Here is a 19,956-nt window from a genome sequence, read left to right as displayed (position 1 = left end):
TAGCCGTGTTAGTCTGAATCTGTAAAAAGCAACAGAGGGTCCTGTGGCACCTTTAAGACTAACAGAAGTATTGGGAGCATAAGCTTTCATGGGTAAGAACCTCACTTACATCTGAAGAAGTGAGGTTCTTACCCACGAAAGCTTATGCTCCCAATACTTCTGTTAGTCTTAAAGGTGCCACAGGACCCTCTGTTGCTTTTTACAGATTCAGACTAACACGGCTATCCCTCTGATACTATAATGTTACAGTTACTCAGAAATTTATGTTCAGTTTCTATGATCTTAATGAAAACTATCATTCCATACAGTGTTAGGGAAAGCTCCGGTGAGGCTACTTGGTAAATCATAGGATCATAGAATATCAGGGTTGGAAGGGACCTCAGGAAGTCATCTAGTCCAACCCCCTGCTCAAAGCAGGACCAATTCCCAACTAAATCATCCCAGCCAGGGCTTTGTCAAGCCTGACCTTAAAAACCTCTAAGGAAGGAGATTCCACCACCTCCCTAGGTAACCCATTCCAGTGCTTCACCACCCTCCTAGTGAAAAAGTTTTTCCTAATATCCAACCTAAACCTCCCCAACTGCAACTTGAGACCATTACTCCTTGTTCTGTCATCAGGTACCACTGAGAACAGTCTAGATCCATCCTCTTTGGAACCCCCTTTCAGGTAGTTGAAAGTTGGAGTTTTCCTGGGGTGGTATTTTCTGAAGCTGCTACATTACATGCATATCTTGTGCTAAATGTGATATTTGTTGCAGTGTTTGATTTAAACAGAAGGCTGGGTAGGATGAATGATTCTGAAAAAAATCTGAATTCTTCCCAAGTTGGCAGGGCCAGGAGCCCTGAGTCAAAAGATTTGTCTTAAGGTTCAGATTCTGGGAAAAACAAAATATTTCAGGATCACTACGGGTACCACAGGTGGGAATTTGGGAGTGACTGAATTGTTCAGATAACAAGGTGCAGGGGTGCTGGAACAATTTGTACAGCAGGGATGCTGAGAGACATTGAAACAAACTGTGAACTCTGTATCTGATGGAAACCACTTCAAGCCAAGGGGTGTGGCAATACCCCCAGCATCCCTAGCTCCAGCACTATGACAAGGTGTGTGTGTGTGTGTGTGTGTGTGTGTGCATGTGTATGTGCTCATGCGCGCGTGCGGGGAGGCAGGGGGAGAATCTTTTGGAAAAAATATTTTCCATTTCTTGTATGTATTTTTACAAAATATTTTATCTTGTAATATTAGTGCTGATTTTAAAACTTGTGAGCAAAATAAAACAGGAAATAAAGGATATAGATTAAAACCACAATATATATCATCCTTTATTGCCTGTGTAAAATCCTCAAAAGATTAAAATAAAAAGGGCAAACCTCTATCTAGTGAGGTAAATTGATCAGCACTTTTCATGCTACTTATTTAATCAGGTTTTCCTTTGTACAGAATTACTGGGTGATTCCCTTTTTTTAGTACTTTCTTTTATATTTCATACTCATCTCATTTTTTTCTTAGTGAATGTAGTGGTGGCAGAAGACAAAGGGCTAACATCCCCGGGTACAGAAGTCCCCTGTTACCCATTGAACATATGTCGCAGCAATACAAGCTTCCAGGTGGCCTCTGCCACTTCCCTCCCTAAAACCTGTAGAAGCACTTCTAGGAATCTGGGTTCCACACTGAAGGAGGGGGAAGCAAATGTGTGGACTGTGGGAGAGGTGGGTGGACCAGTGGGGACACACATCGTTCCCATGCCCCGTGAGCTATACATACCCAGAAAGTAATGGCAATACAGCTCCAGGATGTCTTAGGGACTTCCAGGACTAAGGGAAACATGCCTGTAGTGGAGCTGCCCTGCCAGGGAGCCGGGGTAGACCACTGGGGGACATAGAATCATAGACTATAAGGTCAGAAGGGACCATTATGATCATCTAGTCTGACCTCCTGCACAACACAGGCTACAGAATCTCATCCACCCATTCCTGTATCAAACCTGTGTCTGAGCCATTGAAGTTCTCAAATAATGGTTAAAAGACTTCAAGGTGCAGAGAATCTTCCAGCCAGGGCCGGCTCTAGGCACCAGCACTCCAAGCATGTGCTTGGGGCAACACTTTCCAAGGGGCGGCACTCCGGCTCCTTTTTTTTGCTTGGGGCGCAAAAAGCCATGAGCTGGCCCTGAGCGGAGGTGAGCTGCGGTGGTGGGGGGCGCGGGGAGGGCTGCAGGAAGTAACCCCTCGGGGGGGCCAGAGGAACCGTCCCCCACCACCGCAGCTCACCTCCGCTCCGCCTGCTCCCCTGAGCGTGCTGCGGCCTCTCCGCTTCTCCCCCCTCCCTCTCAGGCTTGCTACGCAAATCAGCTGTTTTGCGGCAAGCCTGGGAGGGAGGGGGGAGAAGTGGAGCAGTGGTGGCGCACTCAGGGGAGCAGGCGGAGCAGAGGTGAGCTGCGGTGGTGGGGGGCGTGGGAAGGGCCTCAGGAAGTAAGGGGGGGCAGAGGAACCACTCCCCCCCCAGCTCACCTCCGCCTCCTCCCCCGAGCGTGCCGCCGCTCTGCTTCTCCCCCCTCCCTCCCAGGCAAGCCTGGAAGGGAGGGGTAGGAGGGGAAATGCGGCGCGCCCGGGGGAGGAGGCGGGGACGGGGATTTGGGGAAGGGGTTGGAATGACTCACCAGCCAGATACCTAGGAAAGCATTCTCTGTAGTAACTCAGATTCCACCCAATCTAATATCCCATCACAAGCCATTGGGCATATTTACCGCTAATAGTCAAAGATCAATCTCGTTATACCATCCCCGCCATAAGCTTATCAAGCTTAGTCTTGAAGCCAGATATGTCTTTTGCCCCCACTACTCCCGTTGGCAGGCTGTTCCAGAACTTCACTCCTCTGATGGTTAGAAACCTTCGTCTAATTTCAAGTCTAAACTTCCTGATGGCCAGTTTATATCCATTTGTTCTTGTGTCCACATTGGTACTGAGCTTAAATAATTCCTCTCCCTCCCTGCTATTTATTCCTCTGATATATTTGTAGAGAGCAATCATATCTCCCCTCAGCCTTCTTTTGGTTAGGCTAAACAAGCCAAGCTCTTTGAGTCTCCTTTCATAAGACAACAGAGAGTCCTGTGGTCCCTTTAAGACTAACAGATGTATTGGAGCATAAGCTTTTGTGGGTGAATATCCACTTCGTCACCCATGAAAGCTTATGCTCCAATACATCTGTTAGTCTTAAAGGGACCACAGGACTCTCTGTTGCTTTTGACAGATCCAGACTAACACAGCTACCCCTCTGATACTTTCATAAGACAGGTTTTCCATTCCTCGGATTATCCTGTAGCCCTTCTCTGCACCTGTTCCAGTTTTAATTCATCCTTCTTAAACATGGGAGACCAGAATTGCACACAGTATTCCAGATGAGGTCTCACCAGTGCCTTGTATAACGGTACTAACACCTCCTTATCTCTACTGGAAATACCTCGCCTGATGCATCCCAAGACTGCATTAGCTTTTTTCGCGGCCATATCACATTGGCGGCTCATAGTCATCCTGTGATCAACCAATACTCCGAGGTCCTTCTCCTCCTCTGTTACTTCCAACTGATGCGTCCCCAGCTTATAATAATAATTCTTGTTATTAATCCCTAAATGCATGAGCTTGCACTTTTCACTATTAAATTTCATCCTATTACTATTACTCCAGTTTACGAGATCATCCAGATCTTCCTATATGATATCCTGGTCCTTCTCTGTATTGGCAATACCTCCCAGCTTTGTGTCATCCGCAAACTTTATTAGCACATTCCCACTTTTTGTGCCAAGGTCAGTAATAAAAAGATTAAACAAGATTGGTCCCCAAACAGATCTCTGAGGAACTCCACTAGTAACCTCTCTCCAGCCTGACAGTTCACCTTTCAGTACGACTTGTTGTAGTCTCCCCTTTAACCAGTTCCTATCCACTTTTCAATTTTCATATTGATCCCCATCTTTTCCAATTTAGCTAATAATTCCCCATGTGGAACCATATTGAATGCCTTACTGAAATCAAGGTAAATTAGAGCCACTGCATTTCCTTTGTCTAAAAAATCTGTTACCTTCTCAAAGCAGGAGATCAGGTTGATTTGGCACAATCTACCTTTTATAAAACCATGTTGTAATTTGTCCCAATTACCATTGACCTCAAAATCTTTAACTATTTTCTCCTTCAGAAGTTTCCCCCAAACTTTGCATACTACAGATGTCAAACTAACAGGCCTGTAGTTGCCTGGATCACTTTCCCCCAACTTTCTTAAAGATAGAAACTATGTTAGCAATTCTCCTGTCATACAGTACAACCCCTGAGTTTACAGATTCATTAAAAATCCTTGTTAATGGGCTTGCAATTTCATGTGCCAGTTCCTTTAATATTCTTGGATGAAGAATATCTGGGCCCCCCGATTTAGTCCCATTAAGCTGTTCGAGTTTGGCTTCTACCTCGGATTTGGTAATACCTACCTCCATATCCTCATTCCCATTTGTCATCCTACCATTATCCCTAAGCTCCTCATTAGCCTCATTAAAGACTGAGGCAATGTACTTGTTTAGATATTGGGCCTGTGTGGAGTCATGGGCCTCTCTCCAAATGCCCCAGGCCTCCTAAGGATCTCCACACTCTTCTCCTCAAGAGGGGCAAACCTTTCCTGATGGACATTTCCTTCCCAAAATGCCTGTCCTGTGACTTTTAATGCAGGAGTAGACAATCTGGCTCAATATTATTAGTTCAGTTTCTATGGTCATGTGATCCATGGCTAATCCTGAGACTGCTAACCAGGTGTTGGTTAATAGTGAATGGTGGGTTTTTTTATGCACAACTGGAATGAGACCACCAGATGATTTCACAAATGCCACCGAACAGCTATCAGATGCTAACTGTGACAGATATTGCAATCTCATGCAAAATCTTTGGGGCCATACTGTATTAAATGGTTTAGGAATGATTGTGTTCTATTCCATGGGGGAGATTACCACAGCTCCCACAAGAACTAAAAACAGTGGGTGGTAATTAAGGAGAATCGATGAGCCTAAGCAAATCTAGAGAGGTACCACCCCACGAGTGTTTTGCCTATACTGGTTCAAGCTGGGTTTTCCAGAGACCAACAGACAAAGAAAGGGATGAGCTTGAATTAATACAGGGCCTTCTTTCTGATCTGGCAAACAGACAGGACCTTCTGTCCAGAACTGTCCGGGATCTATCCCTCCATGTAGGATGCCCAGGCTCCCACTTTGCTTTGAGATATCTTCTAGGAGGAGGATATCTTTTGGTTTGCTCTTTCCCCTTTGTTCCAGAGTTAGACATTAGCCCCTTTCACTGTTAATGGTGGAGAGAATGAGTTCTGCATCTCTCATTGAGGTAATCAGGGAAAAGGGTCAAATCTGTCTGTTGTAGGCAATAAGGTCTTGAAGTAAGGATCAGGTTTACCTTTTATCAAAGCTTTGGGAGCTGCTCTGAGGCTGGAACCATTCCCTACGCTAACCAGGTTCTGGCTGCTTTGGTGCCTTTGTACCTTGTGTGAGATACCTGGGGTAGGTTATAATAATTTTCAGTCTACTTTGGAGATTAACTTGGATGAGATCCACCAGTAGGGTTTATAGTATGCTTCAGACACCTGGTAGAAATTGCAATGTTTGAGATCTCTAGGGAAATTTATATTCTCCTTCACAAACCCAGCCAAGAATATAATTTGCATGAAATTCCCAGCACTGTAACCTATGCAGTGGACCTCGCTATAGTTCCAGCAGTTAAAAGCTGTAAATGTCATGAACTGTGATTAGTTTTTCAAAGGACTTGGCAAATTTCCATGAACACTAGGTATTTGTCTAACTGAATTCACAAGTTCCTGCCCTGGGAAGCTTGTAAGTTCCTTGATCCTAGCTCCTGGTTTCATGGAAGTCATGAGTGGTGACTGTTCCATCAGCAGAGTTGAAGTTCCAAAAATGATAGATATTGGATTCACAAAAATTACAATCTCTCCCAGCTACATTAGTTAAACTAGGGATGTTTGTGAGTTCTGTGAGCCCACGCTGTTTCTTCATGGAATTTACAAGCTCCAACTGTGAAGCTGATAAAAGACTTTGAGACAAACAGCTATGGTCTGTGACAATTACAACATCTGCTAGCACAAGGACTCATGAATTACAAATGCTCCTGGTTTCCCAGCAGAGCTTGTAACCTGTGTGAGCCTTGAGATTAAATATTTTAAGCAAATGCAAAGTTTGTTGGTTTACTAGAGAAGATACTGCACTACATGAGCCTTGAAATTCAGGGATAATGTGCATTCAGCTACATTGCTAAAAGTTCTTGTACATTTTATGGACTGTGGAATTAATCATTAATGAAGATTATAAATTCAACCCATTTGCTGGAGGAGTTGGAAAACCCTGTAAATTCTGAAATGAAGGAAAACTGGAAATTATGAAGTCCAACTCTCCACTGGAGGGGATTGTGAATTCTGAGTCCTGAACAGAAGGATTTAGATGACAAATCTGCCACCTGGCCTGTGATTCTAGGGTATTCCATGAACACTAAATGGAGTTGCTCATAAATGTCATTATTTCCCTCTACTTTCCTGAAGAATGTCTAAATCTGAGTCGTGAAACAAAAGAGTAATTCAGTAGTATTATAACTTACATTAGAGGTGTTGTCTTCTGGTTCTTTCAAGGTTTTCAGGCACAGACGGGGTATTGCAAGGCATAAGGTCGTAGCCCTGTCAAGAGAAATCTGTAGTGGTCAGAAAGGATTACAGCATTCAGCTTGTTAAATTCTGTAGGGAATGCTTCTGGATTATGTGACCAAACCTTGTAAACTCTGTGTCAGTAGGCAGAGAATTTAGAAAGCCCACAAGCTGGTCCTGCAAAGTTTCTCTAGGACAGGCTGTACCTATAGGCCTTGTAAACTCTGTAGTAGTAATCTTTCAGGCTACATAAAGGAGAGATTAATTTTAAATGCTTTATCAACTCTGTAATGAATGTGGATTTTGAATATTTTGTTGCAGTAAATTGCTATTGTATTTCAATCCAAGCTATTTGGCTCCCATACCTTTGCTAGTTGTATCTGCAAAACATCTACAGTCTTTGAACCAATCTATTTGGATTATGGCATTTACAATTAGTGTAGATTTTTTCCTATAGCTGTAGCTTCATGAAGTAAAACTCTTTGGTTTATAGTAGCAATGGGCCTAAACCAATACCCAATTTCAAACATGCAGAAGCTTTGTAAGGGTTGAGGTGCAGAATCCAAAAGTGGATCTATGTTTAAATTTCATTGCTGTCCCACCCCCTGTGGAATTAAGGCTTGAATCCCAATATCTCTGAATTTTGGGGGTCTGGATTCAAATTTTGTAGTTTGGGGACATCTCTAGGTAATGGAGTTTGCAGGCATAGTGGAGTTTGTAGAGTTTATAAACACCACAAGTTTAGTTAAGAAATTTATAAGCTCCACAGGGATCTCATGAAGTTCTTGAAGATTTGAATGTTCACAGTGAATAACTCCAAAATTACCCACCCACCCTTCAATAAAACAATAAAATACAGTCCTAAGCACTATCTGTCACTGGAGTTTCTAGAACAAGTTTGAGAGATGATGTTCCAAAGAATGCTAAAAAACTGTTCTTAAGCTTCTTCTCCCCCACAAATTCATATATGTCAAAAAGCCTTGTCAGGTTTCCACAGTAAACTCTCCTCTGCCAAGAGACCACATATGCCAAATTTCAGATGGAAAGGTTTTATTTTAGTTTTAGAAAGTTAGAAGTGGGTAAAAATTGGACATATAGTGAAACTTTCTCTGTCTTATCCTAGTGTTTTGTCTTCAAGATCTTAGAAATTCGGGAAACACCCTCATATCACTTGCGGTATTTGAAAAAAAACCCCATAAATCTCAATTTCACTGTCACACCTGACACTGAAGAATCCCATGCAACTGGGTGGCAAAAGATACTGACCCTCTCCCACGAGCAGCCTAGTTTAAGTGTTACAGTGGGGTCTTGAGATCAGAAACTGCTCCTGAAATCCTATCCCTGCCTTCTTTTCCTTGCATGTCCCATGAGAGCACAACAGAGAAGAAACAAAACACAACAAAATATGTTTTTATCAAAAGTGCATACAACTTCAATTCATGCATTTCCTGACTTTTGAGAGTTTGACTTCTCAACCTTAACATTCTTTTAATATAGCTTTGTATACATGTTCATATATAATATACATAATGCAAAACAAGAGCATATATAGCAGGTATAACTATAGAATATCTACCAAAATAGCACAGAAAATGACAGGAATGAAAAGAACAGGCACTCAGGAGTAGGAGATAGTTGTAAGAAGAATAAGGGAATTCATCAAAAAAGGGATCCAGTTTTATATCTGATAAAGACTTGCCTCAGCCATGGTTTCTCAAACCTTTTGCCATCAGTCTTCTGAAGTTCAGAAAATCATTCAGGACCTCCCCTGATGCAGATATTTTTAAAAATGCTGGGGATGAGTGATTCTCTTTTTGCCTCCCTCCCCCGCTACTCCCTGAAGAAAATTTATGTCCCATTATAGCTATATTTATTTGTAAGTGCACCATTTATTACTGAGGGTTGTAAGGAGAATAATAACAAAACAAAACAAAAATTAGCTACAGGCCACTTACATAAAGCTTTCAATAAACAAATCTTCCCTTCTTGTGGACTCATTTCTACTTAGAAATCAGCAAAAGCTTGGAGAGCTCTGTGTGTTTCAGTAATCATGTACAGTACTAGCTTAGGCTAGTTTCACAGTTCAGAAAACAGTGGTCTAGCTGTATAGATAGTGTACAGAATGGTGTATAGGTAATGCCAGTGGGCTAGACTGTTGCCACCAGACAGAGCCTTGAGCAAGGGGTGGTGCGTAAGCTGCATGACTCAGAAGTATCCCTGCAAAGTATTGTGATTCCGAGATACCCTTCAGAGATAAAACTCACTCTCTGCATCTCCCTTGCTCTGGGTTTGAGGGGATTAGCTCACACTGAGGTGTGTGTGGGGGAGTATTATTTCCCCATTGCTCCCTTGTGTTGGTATGTAGATCAAGGCTCCAACCCATAGTGTGTGGATAGATTACTGCACCCCTTGCACAGCCCCACTGAAGTTGACAAGGCTCTGCATGGCTGCGGCAGTCTGCCTGCACACTCTCCATTGCAGGGTTGGGGCCTAAGTCATGAGCTAGCAATATCTAGATATATAATTTTTTCACTAAGTAGCAAATAGTTAAGTTTGCAAGACAGCTTCAGTTATAAGCCCTTGTTTTCATCCACTCATAACTTTCTCAGATGAAACTTTCCATGCTTGATCTCTATTCACAAGTGAAATTTTCTGGAAATTTGGATTAAAATCTGTTATGCCATTTTTTAATTGTGCATGTGTGTTAAAAAATAATTTTTCCTGTAGTAAAAAAATGGCCACTCTTTTCCTTCCCCCTAAAAACAGGTATCTCAAAAGGCTGAATTTTGCAATTTGGAACTTGTCATGGACATAGGCCTCAATGAAGAATGTGTCCATTGATAAGCTGGAAAATATTGGTTGAAAACAAATGCTGTTTTGATTGTTCGAAAATTGCATATGATGAATGGAGAATGCAAAATAGCACTAACTCTGACAAGCCACACTTCTAGAAAGGTGCATTGCATATGCATGCACTTCTAAAAGGTGTGTGCTTTTCACGGCATGACAACAGGCACAAGTCATCCTTATAAATGTAAACAGATTTTAACTGCTTGTGCCTCTTAAGAACTAAAACTAATTTAAGTGCTTATATCCAGGCAAATAAATAAATAAATACATAAATTTATGTGTTTATTCCCCCTTAAGGTAACTTAAACATTGATTTCTGTTCAGTTTGTGAATCAGATTTTTCACACTAGTTTTCGTTCCTTTTTATAAAAAAAATAATAATCTAGGAACCTAATATAAACCCTGTGCTAATGCAATGTTTAGCTTGCACTATTAGAATATAAAAAAAGTCAAGAAATGCAAAAGATTTGTTTTTAGCCTCAGCTTTAATTACCAGTAACTAAGTTGCATTATGTGTCTGTGCATGTATGTATAATATATATATATATATACTGTATATAGATATTATATATATACTGTATATAGTAAACTTTTCCCTCCTTTTTGCTTCTTAAGGCTCTGATCTTGCATCTGAATCTGTTGGGGTACAAGCAGGGCCGGCTCCAAGTTTTTTCCCGCCCCAAGCAAAAAAAATTTCCCATGCCCCCTAGCCCCGCCCCAACTCCGCCCCTTCCCCACCACATTCCAACCCCTTCCCCAAATCCCCGGCCCCGTCTCCTCCTCCGGGTGCACTGCATTTCCCCTCCTACCCCTCAAAAATCAGTTTTTTTAGCGGCAAGCCTGGGAGGGAGGGGTGAGAAGCGGAGCCGCAGTGGCGGCGTGCTCGGGGGAGGAGGCGGAGGTGAGCTGGGGGGGAGCGGTTCCTCTGCCTCCCCCGCAGGGTTACTTCCTGCAGCCCCTTCTGTGAGAACTAAAGATAATTTCACCCACTGCTCCTCAGCTTAATCCCCTAAACCTAGCCTTGGCCTAATTAAAGTTATACAATAAAAATATATATTCAATACAGGCATAGTGAATTCTGGTCATAGTTTAGTTGGTAGAATCATCATAGAATCATAGAATATCAGGGTTGGAAGGGACCTCAGGAGGTCATCTAGTCCAACCCCCTGCTCAAAGCAGGACCAATTCCCAACTAAATCATCCCAGCCAGGGCTTTGTCAAGCCGGGCCTTAAAAACCTACAAGGAAGGAGACTCCACCACCTCCCTAGGTAATGCATTCCAGTGCTTCACCACCCTCCTAATGAAATAGTGTTTCCTAATATCCAACCTAGACCTCCCCCACTGCAACTTGAGACCATTGCTCCTTGTTCTGTCATCTGCCACCACTGAGAACAGCCGAGCTCCATCCTCTTTGGAACCCCCCTTCAGGTAGTTGAAGGCTGCTATCAAATCCCCCCTCATTCTTCTCTTCTGGAGACTAAACAATCCCAGTTCCCTCAGCCTCTCCTCATAAGTCATGTGCTCCAGACCCCTAATCATTTTTGTTGCCCTCCGCTGGACTCTTTCTAATTTTTCCACATCCTTCTTGTAGTGTGGGGCCCAAAACTGGACACAGTACTCCAGACGAGGCCTCACCAATGTCGAATAAAGGGGAACGATCACGTTCCTTGATCTACTGGCAATGCCCCTACTTATACAGCCCAAAATGCCGTTAACCTTCTTGGCAACAAGACTCATATCCAACTTCTCGTCCACTGTGAACCCTAGGTCCTTTTCTGCAGAACTGCTACCTCGCCATTCGGTCCCTAGTCTGTAGCAGTGCATGGGATTCTTCCGTCCTAAGTGCAGGACTCTACGTCAACTACAAAATAGCTGATCTTGTAGTTGACGTAGCTTCTTTTTCTTAGGCAGGGACTCTGTCCATCAACACCATAGGACACTGAAGTTTAGAGGAGACCAGTGTTTAGATTCTCTGGTGCCAACATATCTACAGGGTCTAGCTGAACAGGAAAGTATGGAAAGTTAAAGTTGGCAGAGTTTACTGTGGTTTGAGCATTGGCCTGCTAAACCCAGGGTTGTGAGTTCAATCCTTGAGGGGGCCACTTAGGGAACTGGGGCAAAATCAGTACTTGGTCCTGCTGGTGAAGGCAGGGGGCTGGACTTGATGACCTTTCAAGGTCCCTTCCAGTTCTAGGAGATAGGATATCTCCATTAATTTACAACTCTAAAGAAGAAGAGACACTTTTGTGTTCTTGAAAGATAATTTTATTTACCTAAGTACTGACAATTTTAAACTGTTTCTAGGAGAAGCTTTCTCTGCTTTCTTCCTGCTTCTCACAGGCAGGAGCTTGAGGTGCCGGGAGGGCCGCAGGAAGTAACCCTGGGGGGGGGGAGGCAGAGGAACCGCTCCCCCCTCCAGCTCACCTCCGCTCCACCTCCGCCTCCTCCCCCGAGCGCGCCGCCGCCGCTCCACATCTCCCCCTCCCTTCCAGGCTTGCAGCAAAACAGCTGATTCGCATAGCAAGCCTGGGAGGGAGGGCGAGAAGCGGAGCGGTAGCGCGCTCGGGGGAGCAGGCAGCAGTGGAGCAGAGGTGAGCTGGGGGGGAGCGGTTCCTCTGCCCCCCCCTCAAGGTTACTTCCTGCGGCCCTCCCCACACCCCCACCGCTGCAGCTCACCTCCACTCAGGGAAGGCTCCTGACTTTTTCTGCCCCAAGCAAAAAAAAGGAAAAAAAAGGGTATGGAGTGCCGCCCCTTTGAAAGTGCTGCCCCAAGCACATGCTTGGAGCGCTGGTGCCTAGAGCTGGCCCTGGGTACAAGAGGCTACTTGTGGAAATCCAGTTGCAGGACTAGAACCTAAATATGTAGCTTTGTGTTACACTATAAAGTGTATTTTTTGTTTTTGAAAATGTTGCAGTAACACATTTATGTACTTGTGTGTGTGCACGTTTGTGTTACATATACTCATGAGTGTATACACATATGTTTTACACATACAAATACAATGTTACATAAAATAATGTCTATCTCTGATAAAAAGCAGAGGTTATAAAAGAGAGGTTGGGAATGATGTTGTTACCCTTGCTTAGAAGCACAAGGAGAAGAAAGAAGTTGTTTCTTCAGCTTCTAACTTAGGTCTGGCCTACACTACCAAGTTAGGTCGACATAAGTCACTTAGCATCGACCTAGTTGTGTATTTGTCTATACTTAAATTTGTCTCCCACTGATGTAAGTGCCCCATTACCCAGATGCAGTAACACTACCTCCCCAATTGGCAGTGCGCCATGGTCAATATACTGAGGTCAATGCAGTGCAAGAGTAGACACTGCGTTGCTTATGCTGACGCTAACAGTCCTCCAGCAGCTGTCCCACAATGTCTGACACTGACCCCTCTGATCACAATTGTGAACTCCACTGCCCAGGGATCACAAAGACCAAAAGGCTGCCCTTCTCTTTAAAGCCCTGAGAATTTTTGAAATGATTCTTCCTGATTGTCCAGCTTGGCAAGCACATCTAGCAGCTCTCCATTGTTGTGTGCAACTGCCCAGCTGACCATGCTGGGTACACACTCTAGATGTACTCTGGGCTGGAGTAGACAGGAGATATTGGATCTCCTGGGCCTGTGGGGAGAAGAGGCTGTGCAAGCACAGCTATGGACCAGCCATAGAAACATAGACCTCTATGAGCAGATTGCATGGGGAATGCAGGAGGAGGGATATTACAGGGTCTAGCAGCAGTGCCGTGTAAAAGTGAAGGAACTGAGTCAGGCATATCAGAAGGCCAAAAAGGCCGTCAATCTAGCGCTGAGCCGCAGGCATACTGCTTTTACAAAGAGATGCATGCCATGCTTGATGGAGACCCATGACCACCTCACACACCACCGTCGATACCTACAAGAAGCCCAAGCCCAAGTCACCTCACATGAACAATGAGGAGGTGGTGAAGAGAGAGGATGGGGGACATGTGACTGGGTGGGTCCACCTATGCCATGAGCCAGCACCTATTTGAGACTCCACTGCAGTCCAGTCAATCCCAGCAGTCAAGCATGGGCGAGCCCGAGGTAGGGGAAGGAACCTCAGGTAAATGTGTAAATTGTATTTCCCATAACAAAGATGTACTGATAGTGCCTCCAACTTAACAGAATACAGCTATCGAGTTTTCATTAAGGTGCTCATACTAGAAGAGATAGTGGTACAATAAAGAGGTAGCATTGTCACCTGCTTTTCATTCTCTTGTAGAGTTTGGCAAGGGGGCCATGTGGAATAGTTTGCTTATGTATACAGTGATGTCCCATGAATCTTCTTGAGAAGGTTTCTAGGCATAGCAGCCTTAGTTCTTCCTCAGTGGTAGGACACTTTCCCATGCCAGTTAGCGATAACGTAGGCAGGCACCGTTGCAATACATAGTCTAGTTTCTCAAACTGGGGGTTGTGACCCCTCAGGGGGTTGTGAGGTTATTATGTGGGGGGTGGTAAGCTCTCAGCCCCCACTCCCAAGCCACGCTTTGCCTCCAGCATTTATAATACAGTGTTAAACATAAAAAAATGTGGGTTTTTTAATTTGTAAGGGGTGTCACACTCAGAGGCTTGATGTGTGAAAGGGGTCACCAATACAAAAGTTTGAGAATCACTGGGCTAGTAGCATATGGGCCCAGGCAGCATTCAAGATGCCAGCAGCTGCTGTGTCTCTGTTACCCTCAGGATCAGCTAAAATACCACTGCCTGTGGAAAATGGAGCCAGTATTCATTGCCATTGCCAAGATCCTGCAAGCCAGTGCTGCATCAGGCTGTGAGCAAAAGGCTTGGAGGGTGAACACTGCAGACAGACTGGCAAAGAAAATAGTGGCCAGAAAGAAGTCCCAGCAGAAAAAGGAGAGGGGGATGTACCAGGACATAATGGGGCTTCTCTGGCAGCAAACACAGATGCTGCAGACTGTTGTGGACCTACAGGTTCAACAATCCTGGGCTCACCTCCTTTTGCAGTCCATGGAGAACTCCATTAAAGCACCTCCCTACATTCCAGCCCCAACATTCCACATAGTATTAAGGCCTCATCCCTACCCCTACCAGTCCACACTGGACATTAAGGACAACCACTGCTTCACATACACTGATCTGTGAAAGCCACCAGTAGGTAAAATGGAATGAATCTTCTTTCCCCTTGATAAGTTCTGTTCCATTAATTTATTAAGTTTTTGATGGATTTGCTTATAAAGAGAACAGATTTTTGTTTGCACTTGCTTTGTTACTGAATAAAATTCTATTTGGAAAATAATTTATCTTTATTGGTTTACAACATATGCTGCAGAGTGCCTAGCAGTCCTGAAAACAACCATTTACTTGTTACTCTACACTATGACACAGCTCATAGTATCAGCAACAAACACAACATAATCATAAATGTGCAGCAAGCACTGCAAAATTAATAGGTGAATTGACCATGTTATAGTCATAGATGTACACCAAGCACCACACAATTACAAACAGGCCTCAAAACACCAGGGTCAGGCCTCAGTACACCACAATGCATTACTGTGGCTCACTGTTAAAGTGCTCTTTCAAAGCTTCCCTGAGCTGTATACCTCCGCATTGAGCTCTTCTAATGGTGCTTGTGTCAATCTGTTGAAACTCAGCAGACAGACACTCCCCCTCCACCCTAGTGGCAACTTTTCCCCATGTGCTTCACAGATATTACACAGGACACAGCAGGCAGCTATAACCAATGGGATATTTTTCTCACTGAGGCCCAAGCTTGTGAGTAAACAATGCCAGTGCCCCTTCAACCTACCAAAAGCACATTCACTGTCATTCTGCACCTGCTGACCTGGTAGTTGAATCTTTCCTTGGTGCTGTTGAGGTACACAGCTTCATGAGTCCCTGCTTGTAAATTTCTGAACAGTCCTGTTTTCTTAAAGATGTGAGAGTCATTCACCTTCCCTGACCAGCTGATGCTGATGTTGGTGAAGTGTCCTGGTGATCCACCAAGGTTTGCATAACCACAGAAAAGTAGCTCTTCTTGTTGATGTATTCTGTGACAAGGTGGTCCGGTGCAAAATTAGGGATATGCATGCCGTCTATTGCTCCACCACGGTGCAGGAACCCCATTGCTGCAAACCCATCCACTATCTCTAGCACAAATAGAGAGAGTCACAGTCCTGCGTAGCAGGAAACAATTAATGACCCTGCAGACTTACAGGGCAATGGTCTCCACAGTGGCTTTTCCAACTCCAAAATGATTTCCCACTGGCCAGTAGCTATCTGGCATTGCAAGTTTCCACAGTGCAATCACTGCTCACGTCTCCACTGTTAGGGAAGCTCTCACATTGGTGTTCCTGTGCTGGAGGGCTGGAGCAAACTCAGCAAACAGATTCAGGAATGTGGCCTTGCACATCGAGAAGTTCTGCAGCTGCTGCTCATCATCCTAAGCCTGCATTATGATATGATTCCACCAATCAGTGTTCGTTTCTTGGGCCCACAAGTGGCACTTCACCATCTGCAGCTGCTCCATGAATGCCACCAATAATCTTGAATTGGTTCTCGCCATCTGCAGCAATCTGTCCTCCAAAAAATTGTCATTTGGCTCTGCAAATACCAGAGGATTGTGCATCCTGAGTTTGCAATGCTCATGACAATAGTGCAGAGCTGTGCAGGTTCTATGCTTCTGTCAGAGACGGTGGACAGGGAGAAGGGATGCACAAGTTGTGGGATTTTTTGAAAAGGTGTGAAAATTATGGGAAATAGATGACATTATGTAATAGAGACAGTTGAACACTGGGAAGTTGACCTCTTGTTCCCACTCATCTCTGCATGACTCATTTCTGCCCCACCATGCATTGCCAAAAGTTCCCAAAAGACAATGTGGTGTATGGAGGTGGGTTGCACACTGGGATACCTTTCCACGATGCACCACACTGTGCCTTGATACAAGCACTGCTGGTGAGTACATGCAGCACTGATGCAAGGAGGAAAGTATGCACCAGGAACATACTAACTGTGGTGGCTTTCTGCCAACACAACTTGCATTAATCAAAGTTTGTAGTGTAGACAAGGTCTTAGTCACTGCCTGCTAACTAGCTGGTTCTGTATGTACATTCTCATTTGTGGGTTCTTTTTCAAACAATAGGGTAGTGTTGCTGTGGGGGGTAGAAGAATTGCAGGGAAGGGAAAAGAAAATGATCAGGGATATAAAAAATCCTGGCAATGCTTTCCAACAAAAGATCTGTCCTCTATTGGCTGACATGGGGTGTTAATCTTTCTCTTTGCTCACAGCCTGATGCAGCACTGGCTTGCAGAGAATGTTGTAATATATCTTTTTTGTCAGAGCAGTTTTTTTGTGTCAATAGTCCCTCTCTGTGTCCATTAGATTAGTTCCGTTGTGTGCCAATTATGTCTTCTGTGGCCGTCTTTTCTGAGGTAACTCTCTCCTCCAAAATGCTGTGGGCAGTCTTCTCTTGGGTGGCTACTTTGCACATGTTTTTCCCATAAAATTAATAGTAAAGTCAGTTGGCAGTTCTGAATCTTCTTTTCTGGTTGGCAACTCTCTCTCTCTTTCTTTCACAATTAGAGATTGCATGGAATTTGCTGGAAGCAGTGAGAGGGCTGATCTCTTGTGTATTAAAAATTGGACTTGATGTGTATGACACTAAAGTTAATTTTGTCAAAGCTATTGATGAATAAAACTTTCCCCATGTTTTCACTTTTTTGATTAAAGTTAACTCCTACTTTACAAGCTTATTAGGTATCTTGTATATTTCTCAGCTATAATGGTTGCAATAATTAGGGGGATAATTAAACTTCAAAGCTATGTGTTCTTGAAGGTTCAACTAGAACACACAAAAGCAAACAGATCTGCAGTTAAGGCTATAAAAATCCATCTTTAATGGGCTAGAGTGACTGGGGATTATGCATTAAAACCATTTGTCATTTAGAAGACTCCCACCTCTACAATATCTAGATGTAACAGAGGACTCAGGACATGGAATCTGACTGAAAATTCTAGGTTTGGGATTATAGTAATCTGTTTATTTCTTTTAATATAAATTGATTCTCTTTAAAGGGTATAGCTAAAATTCATTGTAGATAAGCAAGAGAATTCCATCCAGGATTTTGCCTTAACAGGCATATGTAAAAATGCTAGCTGCTGTTTCATTCCAAAATAATGAACAAAGATCTTGATTCTGCTTTTAAATCTGTGCATGTGAATCATCAAAAAGTGCATTAATCTTTCTGTGTGTGGGTTAGCTATGGCTATGTAGCAAATTGTTGCTCCCTCAGGATTGTACTGTCATCCAAAAGGGTGTTAGGACAGCTATGTGGGTCATCTCTATCTGTGGGCTTGGAGATGGCCCAAGTGGGTGGTGGATTGACTAAAACTGGGGAGGTCGTAGACCTACATGCTAGTTACTCATATCCAACTGTCTGAAATGGGCATCTGAGGAGCAAATTTCTTGGGTGTAACTTATTTCATACACTCGATGGAATAAACGTTGCATGCAAACATTCTCAGATATGCAGTCAGTGGGGAGGCTGCCTGTGATTTAATATATCTTTCAACTAGCTAAGATACTCAGAGGCAGAAATAAAGCAGATTTGTGACATTCTCTAGAGGACATCTTTGGGTTCATAAATGAGGGATTGCCATCTTTGCTTGGTGGATCCCCTTTTGGGATGGAATGGACTGTTTCCCCACTGGCCCCTGGCACCATCTCTGACAGTCGCATTTTCTCGTTCCTGTTCATTCAGTCCCATTTTCTTCTTTTCTGACTCTTTCCCCTTATACTCTTTCTTTTCTTGTGTGTATGTATGTTTTGCTGTTGCTTGTTTTAAAATATTTACTTTTTTATTCTTGCTTTGGAGCTTCTGCTCCCTATTCCCTCCTCTCAGAAAATGACATGTCCCTTGAGATATGTGGCAGGGAATCCATTCTTACCTGCTCTATGGAGGTGTCAACAATGCACCAAAATTTCCTACACAACACTACCACTAGTTAACCTTCACTGGTAGCAGCAACGGTGAAAAGCTAGTATGGACAGGGCTCCTGAAGCTAGCCAGGGTTATAAGCACCATGTTATCTAACTCTGCTGGGAGCTGGTTTATGTGACACACCACAGTGACTCTGAGCACCCCTGGACAGGGGGGAGGGGGGGGCTTGGCAGAAAAGTTATTACAATTTGGATGTGAATTAGCCTTTTTGTGTCACTTCCAGGGAGCTGAAGGGGGGACAATGCACATCTTCTCCTTCTCAACCCCTGCCTGCCTTGACTCTCTCCCTTCCTCACACAGGATCCAGGAAGAGGTGAGGTAAAGGACAGTGCCCTAGAGTTGTGTGAGTCCCACTTTAGCACAGAGGAGAAGAGACCTATCTGTGGGGGGCCTTTTCTCACATAGATCTACACAAGGTGAGTGGGTGGCCTGGCATTGTATTTGGGAGTCAAAATAAGGTTCATTGCAAGAAAAAACTGTATGGATGAGTAAACTGTTCTTCCCAGCCACAACTGGCCAGAGGAATTGGTATCCCTTAAGGGGCTACATCTTATGTGTTTACTTGCTATGTGTGACCATGCACAGTGATGTCAACAGCCTTCCTCTTAAGAGCTCTTTCACACAAGCTGGATCTGGGCTACAAAGGAAGCTTCACTAACCTTTGGTACAGGAGTACATGCCTCGTTAGTAAATATTTTGCATGTGTGTAAAGCTCTGGGAAATTACAGACTGGAGTTTCTTGCCTACCAAGTACTATAGGAGCAGAGTTGGGGATTTGAGCCCCTGATATTTAATCAGGGAGGAATCAGTAATTTTTCCTTCTCAGCCCAAATCCTTTGCTATAAACTGACCTGGGGCTTCCTTACTGGCAAACATAGAGATCTACATCCTGTATTTGTGTTGTCTTCTTAGGCAAATGTTGGGTGTGAGGGTTGGCCCAGAGAGTGGGGGGAAGGGAAGGGTGGGTAGGGTTACCATATTTCAGCAAGCAAAAAAGAGGATGGGAGGAGCCCCGCCCTAGCCCTGCCCCTGCCCCTCCCACTTCCCGCCCCCCCCCAGAACCCCCAACCCTCCCCCCGTTCCTTGTCCCCTGACTGCCCCCTCCTGGGACCCCTGCCCCTAACTGCCCCCCCAGGACTCCACCCCCTATCTAAGCCTCCCTGCCTCTTGTCCCCTGACTGCCCCAACCCTTATCCACCCCCCACCCCCAAACAGACCCCTGGGACTCCCATGCCCCATCCAACCACTCCCCACCCCCTGACAGCCCCACCCCCAGAACTCCCAACCCATCTAAACCCCTCTGCTCCCTGTCCCCTGACTGCTCGGATCCCTCTCCCCACTCCTGCCCCCTGACAGCTCCCCCCCAGAACTCCCAACCCCCCACCCCCCCACTCCTTGTCCCCTGACTGTCCCCTCCTGGGACCCCTGCTCCTAACTGCCCT

At 44.4% G+C, this 19,956-nt stretch overlaps 1 long non-coding RNA gene across 1 annotated transcript in view; it reads left to right on the top strand.

The window, feature by feature from the left end:
* Positions 1-19,956, top strand: part of LOC117874316 — a 112,659-nt gene that overhangs the window by 33,924 nt on the left and 58,779 nt on the right. Inside the window, exon 2 of the long non-coding RNA XR_004644946.1 lies at positions 18,815-18,930. This is a non-coding gene — a long non-coding RNA (uncharacterized LOC117874316). The remainder of the gene's footprint in view (positions 1-18,814; positions 18,931-19,956) is intronic.

Source organism: Trachemys scripta, chromosome 3, assembly GCF_013100865.1.
Source record: "Trachemys scripta elegans isolate TJP31775 chromosome 3, CAS_Tse_1.0, whole genome shotgun sequence".
NCBI classification, from domain to species: Eukaryota; Metazoa; Chordata; order Testudines; family Emydidae; genus Trachemys; species Trachemys scripta.
Note: the sequence above shows the minus strand (reverse complement) of the source record. Positions and strands in the feature narration are given on the sequence as shown.